The following is a 14,795-nucleotide window of genomic DNA, read 5'->3' on the forward strand; positions in this document are numbered from 1 at the left end:
TGACTAGATTGTACCTTCCTGGAGGATAGTGACTATGTTTTTATGTAAAGCTGTAAATCTCTTTGTTAAAAGTTGGCATATTAGTTTAATGGATTTCTCAATTCGTAAACCTCCCCCTTGTTATTCTAATCACAAATGTCTCCTGTTATATTTTAAATTTGAATTTTCTGCAATTATTCCTTCTCATTTGTTCTTTAGACCAAAGTTCTAAGATTTCTCTGGCAGTTATATTTTAGTTTATGATATACTAAGGGGTGTTATGGTATAGAATATAACTTACATACAGTTTGGATAAGGTTATATATGGTTTTGGATAATTTGGATAATTTTTCAATGCTTTAATGTGTACTACTATGTAGACAGTAAAAAAAATGGATCTATACTGAATTCTGTGCAAAGATGTCCATATATATTAAGTATAAAAACTCACACTGCCAAAAATTTTATCTAGTATGACACATTCTTGTAAAAAATAAATTCATACACACATATCCTAGATACAGATGGAACATAACCAATAAGTAAATTGCGCAAGATAGATTATGTCTAGGTATAGCAAGGTGTGATTAACAGTACATATTATTTTCTTCATTATACTCTTCTATTAAAAAAATATGTATTACTTTTATAAAGATAAAAACATTAATGCTTATTCCACTCTGAAAAACAAACTTATAACTGGCTCAAATGAAAAGATGCCAGCCCAGTGCTTTCATTTATTTGACAATTGTTTAATGAGTGTCTACTATGTGTCTGACATTGTGTTATTTGCTGGCTATAGCAGTGAATAAAACAGACAGAAACGTCTACCCTCATGGAGCTTACATTCTCGTTGAAAAGAGAAAAATAAAAGATAATAGGTAAAGTATATATCAGATAGTCATTGTGTCATTCAAAAATATATAATGAGTACTCACATCTGTTCTATACTTAAGATTTTTAAAAAGGGAATAAAATAGACAAAGATCCTTGCCTTTGGACAGCTTACATTCCAGCTGGATAGACAACAAAAAATAAACCTAACGAATAAATTACATACTACATTAGAAAAAAAGAGCAATATCCTTAAGAATATTGGGAGTGTTTATGAAGGAATAGGCTGGAATTTTAAAGGGGGTGATCAGGGAAGTCCTCACTGAGGGAGTCAACCATGTAAAAATTCGGGAGAATATTCCAGGCAGAACATTCAGCTATAGCAAAAGGCAAAAGATTGTCTGCTAAATTCCAAGGAATAGTAAGGAGGTCAGTGTGGCTGCAGCAGAGGGAAGGAGGAGGAAAGTAGTAGGAAAGTGCTAGAGAAAAATGAATCAGGGAGAGAGAGGGGGAATAAGCATGTGTGGTTGGGGGTGTAGGTCAGAAACTGATACAGGCTTTACGCCTTGTCTTCCTCATAGTAGGTTCTGAAGCATTTTTGACCGAATCACATACAAAGTAATAGTAATGACAAGAGCTACCAGAGATCCAGTCCAATAATGGCCCCATGTTAATTAAAGATATAAACTGTATGAAGAAATAGTAACGGTAAAATTGCAACTCTGTTTCTTCATATTTCACAAACTTGTGTTCAGTAATCTGGGAAACATTGCATTAAGTCATGAATGATAACAACTCAAGAAGAAAAAATCAAAGAAGGCTTACGGTTGTGGAAGCTTTAAAATATGTCCCAAAATTCTGATACTCTTTCCTTCAAAAGATGGAGCTTAATTTCTCTGCCCCTTAAGTGTGGTCTATACTTAGTGACTCACTTCTAAAGAACAGGATATGGTGGAAGTGACGGTATGTAACTCTTGAGACTGGATCATAACAGGCACTGGAAATTCTTCCTTGTTGTCTCTTTTGGATCACTGGCTCCAATGGGAAGCCAGATGCCATAAAGAATACATCAAGAGACTTCCCTGGTGGCGCAGTGGTTAAGAATCCGCCTGCCAATGCAGGGGACACAGGTTTGAGCTCTGGTCTGGGAAGATCCCACATGCCGCAGAGCAACTAAGCCCGTGCGCCACAACTACTGAGCCTGCGTTCTACAGCCTGCAAGCCACAACTACTGAGCCCACGTGCCACAACTACTGAAGCCTGTGTACTACAACTACTGAGCCTGCACTCTAGAGCCCACGAGCTACAACTACTGAGCCTGCACTCTAGAGCCTGAGAACCACAACTACTGAGCCCACGTGCCGCAACTACTGAAGCCCGCGTGCCTAGAGCCTGTGCTCCACAAGAGAAACCACCTCAATGAGAAGCCCACGCACTGCAATGAAGAGTAGCCCCCGCTCACCGCAACTAGAGAAAGCCAACGCGCAGCAACGAAGACCCAATGCAAACAAAAGTAAATAAATAAATAAACTTATATTTTTAAAAAAAGAATATATCAAACAACCTAGGGAGAGTTTCACATGTCAAGGAACTAAGCTTCCTGTCAAAAGCCAAGAGCCATCTGAATAAGTCATCTTAACAGCAAATCCTCCAGTACCAATCAAGCCATGACTGCAGCCTGGCCATCACCTCGATTACAATTTCCTGAGAAACCATGAACTAGAACTACTTAGTTAAGCTGCACTTAAAACTGTGAGATATAAATGTTTGTTGTTTGAAGTCATTAAGATTTAGGGGTAACTTGTTACATAGTGATAGATAATACAATAGCAAATCCTCAAAACATTTTCATGGAATGAATGATGGAAGAAGTTACTCAGTGGACTTTAAAAATATGACTAAAAGTAAACTCTTCTGAGTAAATAAATTTAATACTATCTCAATTCTAGACAAACAGCAGTTTTAGCCTCAGACTCTACCTCCACATATCTAAAGAATAATCTCAAATAGTACAGGGACCCAAACATTCTCAGCTCTCAAATTAGAAACTCTCTTGTTTCAAGTCTCATCTCACACATCAGACAAGGAATCTCTCCCCAGTGACTGGATGCCTAAACTGTACACCCAATGACTTCATGATGATAACAACACGCACTGGTATTCACATTCCCAGCACCTTTCACGCATCTTTCTAATCCCCATTCTACCTGGAACATCCCCTTACTGAGGTTGGTGTTTTCATTTCAGGGCATTTTACCAACACAAAGGACCTATTTCCATTTTGTCCTCTCTTTATTGACTTTCCAATGTTTTCCCTGCATCAGCAATGTTATCTCTACCCTAAGACTACAGTCCACCTCTTCTACAAATAGCTTTCCAATTCTCGAATACACCAAACATTCCAAATCATATATATATATATGGATATCTATTTCCTAGAAACACTCTTTTCTGAGCTAGGCAGAATTTCCATCTATGAATTTAATATTTTCAGTTTTAGGTAAATCCTAGCTCTTTTATTTTAGATGTTCTGCATTCCTGAAATTCTTCCTTTTGATAGCAGAGGATTCACCCTCAAAGAGTACTCACTCTCTCTCTAGAACACAGACCCTAACAACACTTTAAAATTGATGACTTCTAAACCAGGCATTCTCTTTATGGGAATTTGGCCAACTAGGCTTCCCACAGTCTGGGAAGGAGTGCTGTTAATTTTAAATTTGAAGAAGAAAACAAGAAAGACATAATAAAACATCAATCCAGTGTTTTTTGACAATTTTTATAATTAAGACTGAACTCAATTTACCATTAAACTGTGAATGAATGATAACTATTATTAAAAAAGAAACAATACAAACAAAAAAGTTTGTTGAGAATGTTTAAAATAGTTAAGTTACTTTTAAATACCCTTCAAATACTTTGGTAACAACTATTACAAGATAAATAATTTGCAAGTTAAAAACAAATCATTCTTATCTACTCTCTCAAATAGTTCTCCTAAGGACCTCCTCCAGGCAACACAATCTTCCTCCGGGAAGATTGTGTCCTTATATTAAAGTAATAAACTTCATGTATTTAAATATTCCATTATTCAGACTTTTCATTAATACAGAGTTATCCTTTACACACTCTAAATAGTGAGGCTACTGTATGTAAACAAATACCATCCTAGTGCTCATTAACGAGGCTCTTAGGTTTCAAATTACTGTAACAAATAATGTCTTCAGTAACACTTAGGTTTATAGCCTGATCATTTAAGTGCTTTATCATATGCTACCAAGAGTACCATATAATATGCTTTATTAAATTATTATAATAAATAATATATTTTTATTTTATTATATTATATAATAATATATGCTTTATTATATTATATATGCTACCAAGAGTATATTAAAAGGATGTGTATGAAATAACATGTAATAACAATTAGCTTTGGGAAACTACCATCTTACAGACACAATTTACTAATTTGGTGATTAATAAAATCAAGATGAATAAGCACATGTTATCACTTAAAATTTCAACAGGTTGTTTTCTGGCTTTAATATATACCATGTGTCTTGCCTGTAAGCCATTAGACAACAATGAGAAATCAAAGTCTTCATTTTATAGTAGTGTTTAAATTCCTAGTTTCTAAAGGTCATGGTAGGGTACTAAAATTTAATCAAGAAATAAAATGTTTATCAAAATATCATAAAGCTATAGTTATTAAAATAATACGGTAGGGGCATAGAAGATGGCAAATGAATCAATGAAACCAAATCGTCCAGAAACATATCCATGCACGTACAAGAATTCAGTAGCTGTTAAAATGGCGCTTTAAATCAGTGACTGAAGAAAGGACTATTCAACCATACCTCATACTAGAACAAAAAGAAATTCCAGAAGGATTAAAACTTTAAATATACATGTTAAGAATTCTTTAAAGAAAACTGTAGAAAATATTCTTGTAGTTCTTGAGGTGAGAAGGCCTTCCTAAACAAGGTTCAAAACTAGGTGGAGAGGGCTTCCCTGGTGGTGCAGTGGTTGAGAGTCCGCCTGCCGATGCAGGGGACACGGGTTCGAGCCCCGGTCCGGGAAGATCCCACATGCCGCAGAGTGCCTGGGCCCGCGAGCCGTGGCCGCTGAGCCTGCGCATCCGGAGCCTGTGGTCCGCAACGGGAGAGGCCACAACAGTGAGAGGCCCACGTATCCCCCCCGCCCAAAAAAAAACCTTAGGTGGAGATAGAGGGTTTTTAGGGCAGTGAAATTACTGATACTATAATGGTAGGTACATGTCATTTTACATTTGTTCAAATCCATAGCATGTACAACACCAAGAGTGAACCCTAATGTAAACTATGGACTCTGGGTGATCATGATATGTCAATTCTTTTTTTAAATAAATTTATTTATCTATTTATTTATTTATTTTTGGCTGCATTGGGTCTTCGTTGCTGTGCACGGGCTTTCTCTACTTGTGGCGAGCGGGGGCTACTCTTTGTTGTGGTGAGCGGGCTTCTCATTGCAGTGGCTTCTCTTGTTGTGGAGCATGGGCTCTAGGCACACAGGCTTCAGTAGTTGTGGCACATGGGCTCAGTAGTTGTGGCTTGCAGGCTCTAGAGTGCAGGCTCAGTAGTTGTGATGCATGGGCTTAGTTGCTCCGCAGCATGTGGGATCTTCCCAGACCAGGGCTCGAACCTGTGTCCCCTGCATTGGCAGGCGGATTCTTAACCACTGTGCCACCAAGGAAGTCCCAATATGTCAATTCTTTATCATAAAATGTAACAAATGTGCCACTTTGGTGGGGGATTGTGGATAATGGGGGAGACTAGGCATGTGTGGGGGCAGGGAGTATATGGGAAATCTCTGTTACCTTCTGCTTCACGTTGTTATGAACCTAAAACTGCTCTAAAATAATAAAGTCTATTCAAATATATATTTTTAAACTTTTATTTATTTTATTTATTTTTGCTGCGTTGGGTCTTTGTTGCTGCGCGTGTGGGCTTTCTCTAGTTGCGGTGAGCAGGGGCTATTCTTCATTGCGGTGTGCAGGCTTCTCAGTGCAGTGGCTTCTCTTGTGGAGCATGGGCTCTAGGCCCGAGGGCTTCAGTAGTTGAGGCACACGGGCTCAGTAGTTGTGGCTTGTGGGCTCTAGAGCGCAGGCCCAGTAGTTGTGACACACGGGCTTAGTTGCTCTGCAGCATATGGGATCTTCCCAGGCCAGGGATCAAACCTGTGTCCCCTGCACTGGCAGGTGGATTTTTAACCACTGCGCCACCAGGGAAGTCTCATTCAAATGTTTTAAAAGGGGGTGGGACCTCAAAAAATAAAAGATCAAAACTCAGAATTCAGTAAAGATTGACAAATTTGACTACATAGAAATTTAAAAGCTTTGGTTAAAAAAACCCCACCTTTTTTAAAAGTGTGAATGTGTAAATTATAATTATATAATTATAATAAATTGTGTATGTGTGAAAACAGAAAAGAAGAATGGGGGGAGTTCCGGGAAGATGGCGGAAGAGTAAGACGCGGAGATCACCTTCCTCTCCACAGATACACGAGAAATACATCTACGCGTGGAACAACTCCTACGGAGCACCTATTGAACGCTGGCAGAAGACCTCAGACCTCCCAAAAGGCAAGGAACCCCCCACGTACCTGGTTAGGGCAAAAGAAAAAACTAAACAGAGACAAAAGAATAGGGACGGGTCCTGCACCAGCGGGAGAGAGCTGTGAAGGAGGAAAAGTGTCCACACACTAGGAGCCCCTTCGCGGGTGGAGACTTCGGGAAGCGGAGTGGGGGAGCTTGGGAGCCGCGGAGGAGAGCACAGCAACAGGGGTGCGGAGGGCAAAGCGGAGAGATTCCAGCGCAGAGGATCGGGCCGACCGGCACTCACCAGCCGAGAGGCTTGTCTGCTCGCCCGCCGGGGCGGGCGGGACTGGGAGCTGAGGCTCCGGCTTTTGTCGGAGCGCCGGGAGAGGACTGAGGTTGGCGGCGTGAACACAGCCTGCAGGGCGTTGGTGCGCCGCGGCTGGCCGGGAGAGAGTCTGGGGAGGGGTCTGGACCTGCCGAAGAGGCAAGAGACTTTTACGTCCCTCTTTGTTTCCTGGTGCACGAGGAGGGGGGATTGGGAACGCTGCTTGGGAGAGCTCCGGAGACGGGCGCGAGCCGCGGCTAAGAGTGCGGAGCCCAGAGACGGACATGGGACGCTAAGGCCGCTGCTGCCGCCGCCAGGAGGCCTGTGTGCGAGCGCAGGTCACTAGCCACACGCCCTTCTGGGGAGCCTGTGCAGCCCGCCGCTGCCGGGGTCCCGGGGTCCCGGGATCCGGGGACGGCTCCCCCGGGAGAGCGCACGGCGCGCCTCAGGCTGCAGCGTCACGCCGGCCTCTGCCGCTGCAGGCCCGCCCTGCACTCCGTGACCCTCCCTACCCCCCGGCCTGGGTGAGCCAGAGCCTCCGAATCAGCGGCTCCTTTAACCCCGTCCTGTCTGAGCAAAGAACAGACGCCCTCCGGCGACCTACACGCACAGGCGGGGCCAAATCCAAAGCTGAGCCCCTGGGAGCTGTGAGAACAAAGAAGAGAAAGGGAAATCTCTTCCAGCAGCCTCAGAAGCAGCGGATTAAAGCTCCACAATCAACTTGATATACCCTGCATCTGTGGAATACCTGAATAGACAACGAATCATCCCAACTTAAGGAGCCCTGTGGATGAAAGGCTCTTGGTGCTGCAGCCAGGACTCAGTGCTGTGCCTCTGAGGTGGGAGAGCCAACTTCAGGACACTAGTCCACAAGAGGCCTCCCAGCTGCACATAATATCAAACAGCAAAAATCTCCGAGAGATCTCCATCTCAACGCCAGCACCCAGCTTCACTCAACGACCAGCAAGCTACAGTGCTGGACATCCTATGCCAAACAACTAGCAAGACAGGAACACAACCCCACCCATTAGCAGAGAGGCTGCCCAAAATCATAATAAGTCTACAGACACCCCAAAACACACCACCAGAAGTGGACCTGCCCACCAGAAAGACAAGATCCAGCCTCATACACCAGAACACAGGCACTAGTACCCTCCACCAGGAAGCCTACACAACCCACTGAACCAACCTTAGCCACTGGGGACAGACTCAAAAACAACAGGAACTACGAACCTTCAGCCTGCAAAAAAAAAAAAAGGAGACCCCAAACACAGTAAGATAAGCAAAATGAAAAGACAGAAAAACACACAGCAGATGAAGGAGCAAGATAAAAACCCACCAGACCTAACAAATGAAGAGGAAATAGGCAGGCTACCTGAAAAAGAATTCAGAATAATGATAGTAAGGTTGATCCGAAATCTTGGAGATAGAATGGACAATAGAATGGACAAATTGCAAGAATCAGTTAACAAGGACCTAGAAGAACTAAAGATGAAACAAGCAACGATGAACAACACAATAAATGAAATTAAAAGTACTCTAGATGGGATCAATAGCAGAATAACTGAGGCAGAAGAACGGATAAGTGACCTGGAAGATAAAATAGTGGAAATAACTACTGCAGAGCAGAATAAAGAAAAAAGAATGAAAAGAACTGAGGACAGTCTCAGAGACCTCTGGGACAACATTAAACGCACCAACATTCGAATTATAGGGGTTCCAGAAGAAGAAGAGAAAAAGAAAGGGACTGAGAAAATATTTGAAGAGATTATAGTTGAAAACTTCCCTAATATGGGAAAGGAAATAGTTAATCAAGTCCAGGAAGCACAGAGAGTCCCATACAGGATAAATCCAAGGAGAAATACGCCAAGACACATATTAATCAAACTATCAAAAATTAAACACAAAGAAAAAATATTAAAACCAGCAAGGGAAAAACAACAAATAACACACAAGGGAATCCCCATAAGGTTAACAGCTGATCTTTCAGCAGAAACTCTGCAAGCCAGAAGGGAGTGGCAGGACATATTGAAAGTGTTGAAGGAGAAAAACCTGCAACCAAGATTACTCTACCCAGCAAGGATCTCATTCAGATTTGATGGAGAAATTAAAACCTTTACAGACAAGCAAAAGCTGAGAGAGTTCAGCACCACCAAACCAGCTCTACAACAACTGCTAAAGGAACTTCTCTAGGCAAGAAACACAAAAGAAGGAAAGGACCTACAATAACAAACCCAAAACAATGAAGAAAATGGGAATAGGAACACACATATCGATAATTACCTTAAATGTAAATGGACTAAATGCTCCCACCAAAAGACACAGATTGGCTGAATGGATACAAAAACAAGACCCATATATTTGCTGTCTACAAGAGACCCACTTCAGACCTAGAGACACATACAGACTGAAAGTAAGGGGATGGAAGAAGGTATTTCATGCAAGTGGAAACCAAAAGAAAGCTGGAGTAGCAATTCTCATATCAGACAAAATAGACTTTAAAACAAAGACTATTAGAAGAGACAAAGAAGGACACTACATAATGATCAAGGGATCAATCCAAGAGGAAGATATAACAATTGTAAATATTTATGCACCCAACATAGGTGCACCTCAATACATAAGGCAAATACTGACAACCATAAAAGGGGAAATCGACAGTAACACATTCATAGTAGGCGACTTTAACACCCCACTTTCACCCATGGACAGATCATCCAAAATGAAAATAAATAAGGAAACACAAGCTTTAAATGATACATTAAACGAGATGGAGTTAATTGATATTTATAGGACATTCCATCCAAAAACAACAGAATACACATTTTTCTCAAGTGCTCATGGAACATTCTCCAGGATAGATCATATCTTGGGTCACAAATCAAGCCTTGGTAAATTTAAGAAAATTGAAATTGTATCAAGTATCTTTTCTGACCACAACGCCATGAGACTAGATATCAATTACAGGAAAAGATCTGTAAAAAATACAAACACATGGAGGCTAAACAATACACTACTTAATAATGAAGATATCACTGAAGAATTCAAAGAGGAAATCAAAAAATACCTAGAAACAAATGACAATGGAGACACAACGACCCAAAACCTGTGGGATGCAGCAAAAGCAGTTCTAAGGGGGAAGTTTATAGCAATACAAGCCCACCTTAAGAAGCAGGAAGCATCTCGAATAAACAAGCTAACCTTGCACCTCAAGCAATTAGAGAAAGAAGAACAAAAAAACCCCAAAGCTAGCAGAAGGAAAGAAATCATAAAAATCAGATCAGAAATAAATGAAAAAGAAATGAAGGAAACAATAGCAAAGATCAATAAAACTAAAAGCTGGTTCTTTGAGAAGATAAACAAAATAGATAAACCACTAGCCAGACTCATCAAGAAAAAAAGGGAGAAGACCCAAATCAATAGAATTAGAAATGAAAAAGGAGAGGTAACAACTGACACTGCAGAAATAAAAGAGATCATGAGAGATTACTACAAGCAACTCTATGCCAATAAAATGGACAATCTGGAAGAAATGGACAAATTCTTAGAGAGGCACAACCTGCCAAGACTGAATCAGGAAGAAATAGAAAATATGAACAGACCAATCACAAGCACTGAAATTGAAACTGTGATTAAAAATCTTCCAACAAAGAAAAGCCCAGGACCAGATGGCTTCACAGGCGAATTCTATCAAACATTTAGAGAAGAGCTAACACCTATCCTTCTCAAACTCTTCCAAAATATAGCAGAGGGAGGAACACTCCCAAACTCCTTCTACGAGGCCACCATCACCTTGATACCAAAACCAGACAAGGATGTCACAAAGAAAGAAAACTACAGGCCAATATCACTGATGAACACAGATGCAAAAATCCTCAACAAAATACTAGCAAACAGAATCCAACAGCACATTAAAAAGATCATACACCATGATCAAGTGGGGTTTATTCCAGGAATGCAAGGATTCTTCAATATACGCAAATCTATCAATGTGATAAACCATATTAACAAACTGAAGGAGAAAAACCATATGATCATCTCAATAGATGCAGAGAAAGCTTTTGACAAAATTCAACACCCATTTATGATAAAAACCCTGCAGAAAGTAGGCATAGAGGGAACTTTCCTCAACATAATAAAGGCCATATATGACAAGCCCACAGCAAACATCATCCTCAATGGTGAAAAACTGAAAGCATTTCCGCTAAGATCAGGAACAAGACAAGGTTGCCCACTCTCACCACTCTTATTCAACATAGTTTTGGAAGTTTTAGCCACAGCAATCAGAGAAGAAAAGGAAATAAAAGGAATCCAAATCGGAAAAGAAGAAGGAAAGCTGTCACTGTTTGCAGATGACATGATCCTATACATAGAGAACCCTAAAGATGCTACCAGAAAACTACTAGAGCTAATCAATGAATTTGGTAAAGTGGCAGGATACAAAATTAATGCACAGAAATCTCTAGCATTCCTATATACTAATGATGAAAAATCTGAAAGTGAAATCAAGAAAACACTCCCATTTACCATTGCAACAAAAAGAATAAAATATCTAGGAATAAACCTACCTAAGGAGACAAAAGATCTGTATGCAGAAAATTATAAGACACTGATGAAAGAAATTAAAGATGATACAAATAGATGGAGAGATATACCATGTTCTTGGATTGGAAGAATCAACATTGTGAAAATGACTCTACTACCAAAAGCAATCTATAGATTCAATGCAATCCCTATCAAACTACCACTGGCATTTTTCACAGAACTAGAACAAAAAATTTTGCAATTTGTATGGAAACACAAAAGACCCCGAATAGCCAAAGCAATCTTGAGAACGAAAGAAGGAACTGGAGGAATCAGGCTCCCAGACTTCAGACTATACTACAAAGCTACAGTTATCAAGACGGTATGGTACTGGCATAAAAACAGAAAGATAGATCAATGGAACAGGATAGAAAGCCCAGAGATAAACCCACGCACATATGGTCACCTTATCTTTGACAAAGGAGGCAGAAATGTACAGTGGAGAAAGGACAGCCTATTCAATAAGTGGTGCTGGGAAAACTGGACAGCTACATGTAAAAGTATGAAATTAGATCACTCCCTAACACCGTACACAAAAATAAGCTCAAAATGGATTAAAGACCTAAATGTAAGGCCAGAAACTATCAAACTCTTAGAGGAAAACATAGGCAGAACACTCTATGACATAAATCACAGCAAGGTCCTTTTTGACCCACCTCCTAGAGAAATGGAAATAAAAACAAGAGTAAACAAATGGGACCTAATGAAACTTAAAAGCTTTTGCGCAGCAAAGGAAACCATAAAGAAGACCAAAAGACAACCCTCAGAATGGGAGAAAATATTTGCAAATGAAGCAACTGACAAAGGATTGATCTCCAAAATTTATAAGCAGCTCATGCAGCTTAATAACAAAAAACCAAACAACCCAATCCAAAAATGGGCAGAAGACCTAAATAGACATTTCTCCAAAGAAGATATACAGAGTGCCAACAAACACATGAAAGAATGCTCAACATCACTAATCATGAGAGAAATGCAAATCAAAACTACAATGAGATATCATCTCACACCAGTCAGAATGGCCATCATCAAAAAATCTAGAAACAATAAATGCTGGAGAGGATGTGGAGAAAAGGGAACCCTCTTACACTGTTGGTGGGAATGTAAATTGATACAGCCACTGTGGAGAACAGTATGGAGGTTCCTTAAAAAGCTACAAATAGAACTACCATATGACCCAGCAATCCCACTACTGGGCATATACCCTGAGAAAACCATAATTCAAAAAGAGTCATGTACCAAAATGTTCATTGCAGCTCTATTTACAATAGCCCAGAGATGGAAACAACCTAAGTGTCCATCATCGGATGAATGGATAAAGAAGATGTGGCACATATATACAATGGAATATTACTCAGCCATAAAAAGAGACGAAATTGAGCTATTTGTAATGAGGTGGATAGACCTAGAGTCTGTCATACAGAGTGAAGTAAGTCAGAAAGAGAGAGACAAATACCGTATGCTAACACATATATATGGAATTTAAAAAAAAAAAATGTCATGAAAAACCTAGGGGTGAAACAGGAATAAAGACACAGACTTACTAGAGAATGGACTTGAGGCTATGGGGAGGGGGAAGGGTAAACGGTGACAAAGCGATAAAGAGGCATGGACATATATACACTACCAAACGTAAGGTAGATAGCTAGTGGGAAGCAGCCGCATAGCACAGGGAGATCAGCTAGGTGCTTTGTGACCGCCTGGAGGGGTGGGATAGGGAGGGTGGGAGGGAGGGAGACGCAAGCGGGAAGAGATATGGGAATATATGTATATATATAACTGATTCATTTTGTTGTGAAGCTGAAACTGACATACCATTGTAAAGCAATTATACTCCAATAAAGATGTTAAAAAAAAAAAAAAAAAGAAGAATGGAAATATATATACTTGTTGGTAGATACCTCTGCAGAGGAAAAAAGGATTAGGGAGAAAGAGAAATGTTCTATATACAGAACATTCCCATTGCTTTGAGTTTTTACTATGACTACATATTACTTAGGAAAATTTTTGGGTAAAAATTTTTAAAAGAAATAAAATGTGAAACACAAAACAATTTAATCCTTAGAATAGACATTTAATTACAATGTCAAATCTAAAAAACTTTCAAATGAGGTAAATGAGAATGCCACTTTTTCCACTGCATTAATAACTATATGATGTTTAAAGTAGAATTAAAATCCTGATCAGTAGTTGGATGTTACCTAGACTTGTGGTGATCATTTCACAATACATACAAATATTGAATCATTATGTTGTACACCTGAATATAATTGTATACTAGTTGTACACTAATATAATGTTATATGTCAATTATACCTCAATTAAAAAAAAAAAACCTGATCAGTGATCAATCTAATACCTTTGCTTCTTCAAGTTCCTTGTTGGCAGTATCCACCACAGACTTTTTCTCTTTTTTTAGTTGCTCTGCTAGTTGGTCAATTTTAATCAGTTCTTGACAAAGATGCTCATTGTGGCTGGTTAAATCCTCTATTTGACTGCTTACCACCTCCTTACCATCCAAGAGTTTCCTAACACATTCTTCCAAGCCATGATTTGTCTGTTTGAGATCTTCAATCTGTTACAAGTAGAAAGAAAATCATCAAATTAAACTATTTCCTTAGCTTCCCTCTGAGGAGAACAACTAGGTGACTAGATTCAGGAAGGGAGGTTTGCTTCCCTGGCAAGGAGACTTAACTATATATCTTTTTTTACTTTCTGAATTTTGTACCATGTGACTGTGTTACCTATCTGAAAAAAATATACTAAGTGAAAATTTAAAGGTTTATAGCTATAATTCTCAAAACAATTTACAGCTTAATAACAAAAAAAAAACACTTAGTGTTGATATTTAACAAAACTATTAGAAAAATTGCCAAATATTTATATCTGCAGAAAAGAAACCAGTCTTGAAATTATTTAATTTAAATAATTAATATCATCAATTAGGCATTCTTTAGAATTAAGTTTCTAACTACTGTCATCAAAATATGTTAACTCTTTAGAAAAGTCCTTTGAACATATCAGTAACTTACTTGACTAAGCTAAATACCAAATCAATCAAGTATCTGCTGACTTATGCGGAGGACCACAGCTTTCTTTCCTAGCCCACTATCAAACCATCAATGGATGAAGAAAAGGGCCTTTTCTATCACGAAGGTATCCAAATGCCTTTAAAGGAAAAAAGATATGTTATACCGATTGAATAATGATAATATGTCAAGAACTATGTTAAATTCAACAGATACAAAGATAGGTTAGCTATCTGCCTCAGAGAATGTATTGTTTACTTGTGGAAATATATATACAGTATGTTAAGTGCCGTAAGAGAAATATCTGAGATAAAGGGGTGGCACAAAGCCCTTTTCCACAGGATTTGTCTCTCACTGTATATTTAACAAATATTTATTGAGCACCTACTATATTCAAGGCACTGTGTGTGCAAGATGTGAAAAGACAGAAGAAAAAAACAGTCTTGGTCTTTAAAGAGCATCTAAAATT

General features: G+C 39.3%; 1 protein-coding gene across 1 annotated transcript in view; it reads right to left on the reverse strand.

Moving 5' to 3' along the window:
* TSGA10 (testis specific 10) overlaps positions 1–14,795 on the reverse strand; it is a gene marked incomplete at its 3' end in the record, with an annotated part of 107,477 nt that overhangs the window by 71,788 nt on the left and 20,894 nt on the right. The window contains exon 3 of the mRNA XM_082851316.1: positions 13,657–13,872. The remainder of the gene's footprint in view (positions 1–13,656; positions 13,873–14,795) is intronic.

This window comes from Leucopleurus acutus (genome assembly GCF_964270905.1).
Source record: "Leucopleurus acutus genome assembly, chromosome: 12".
Taxonomy (NCBI): Eukaryota; Metazoa; Chordata; class Mammalia; order Artiodactyla; family Delphinidae; genus Leucopleurus; species Leucopleurus acutus.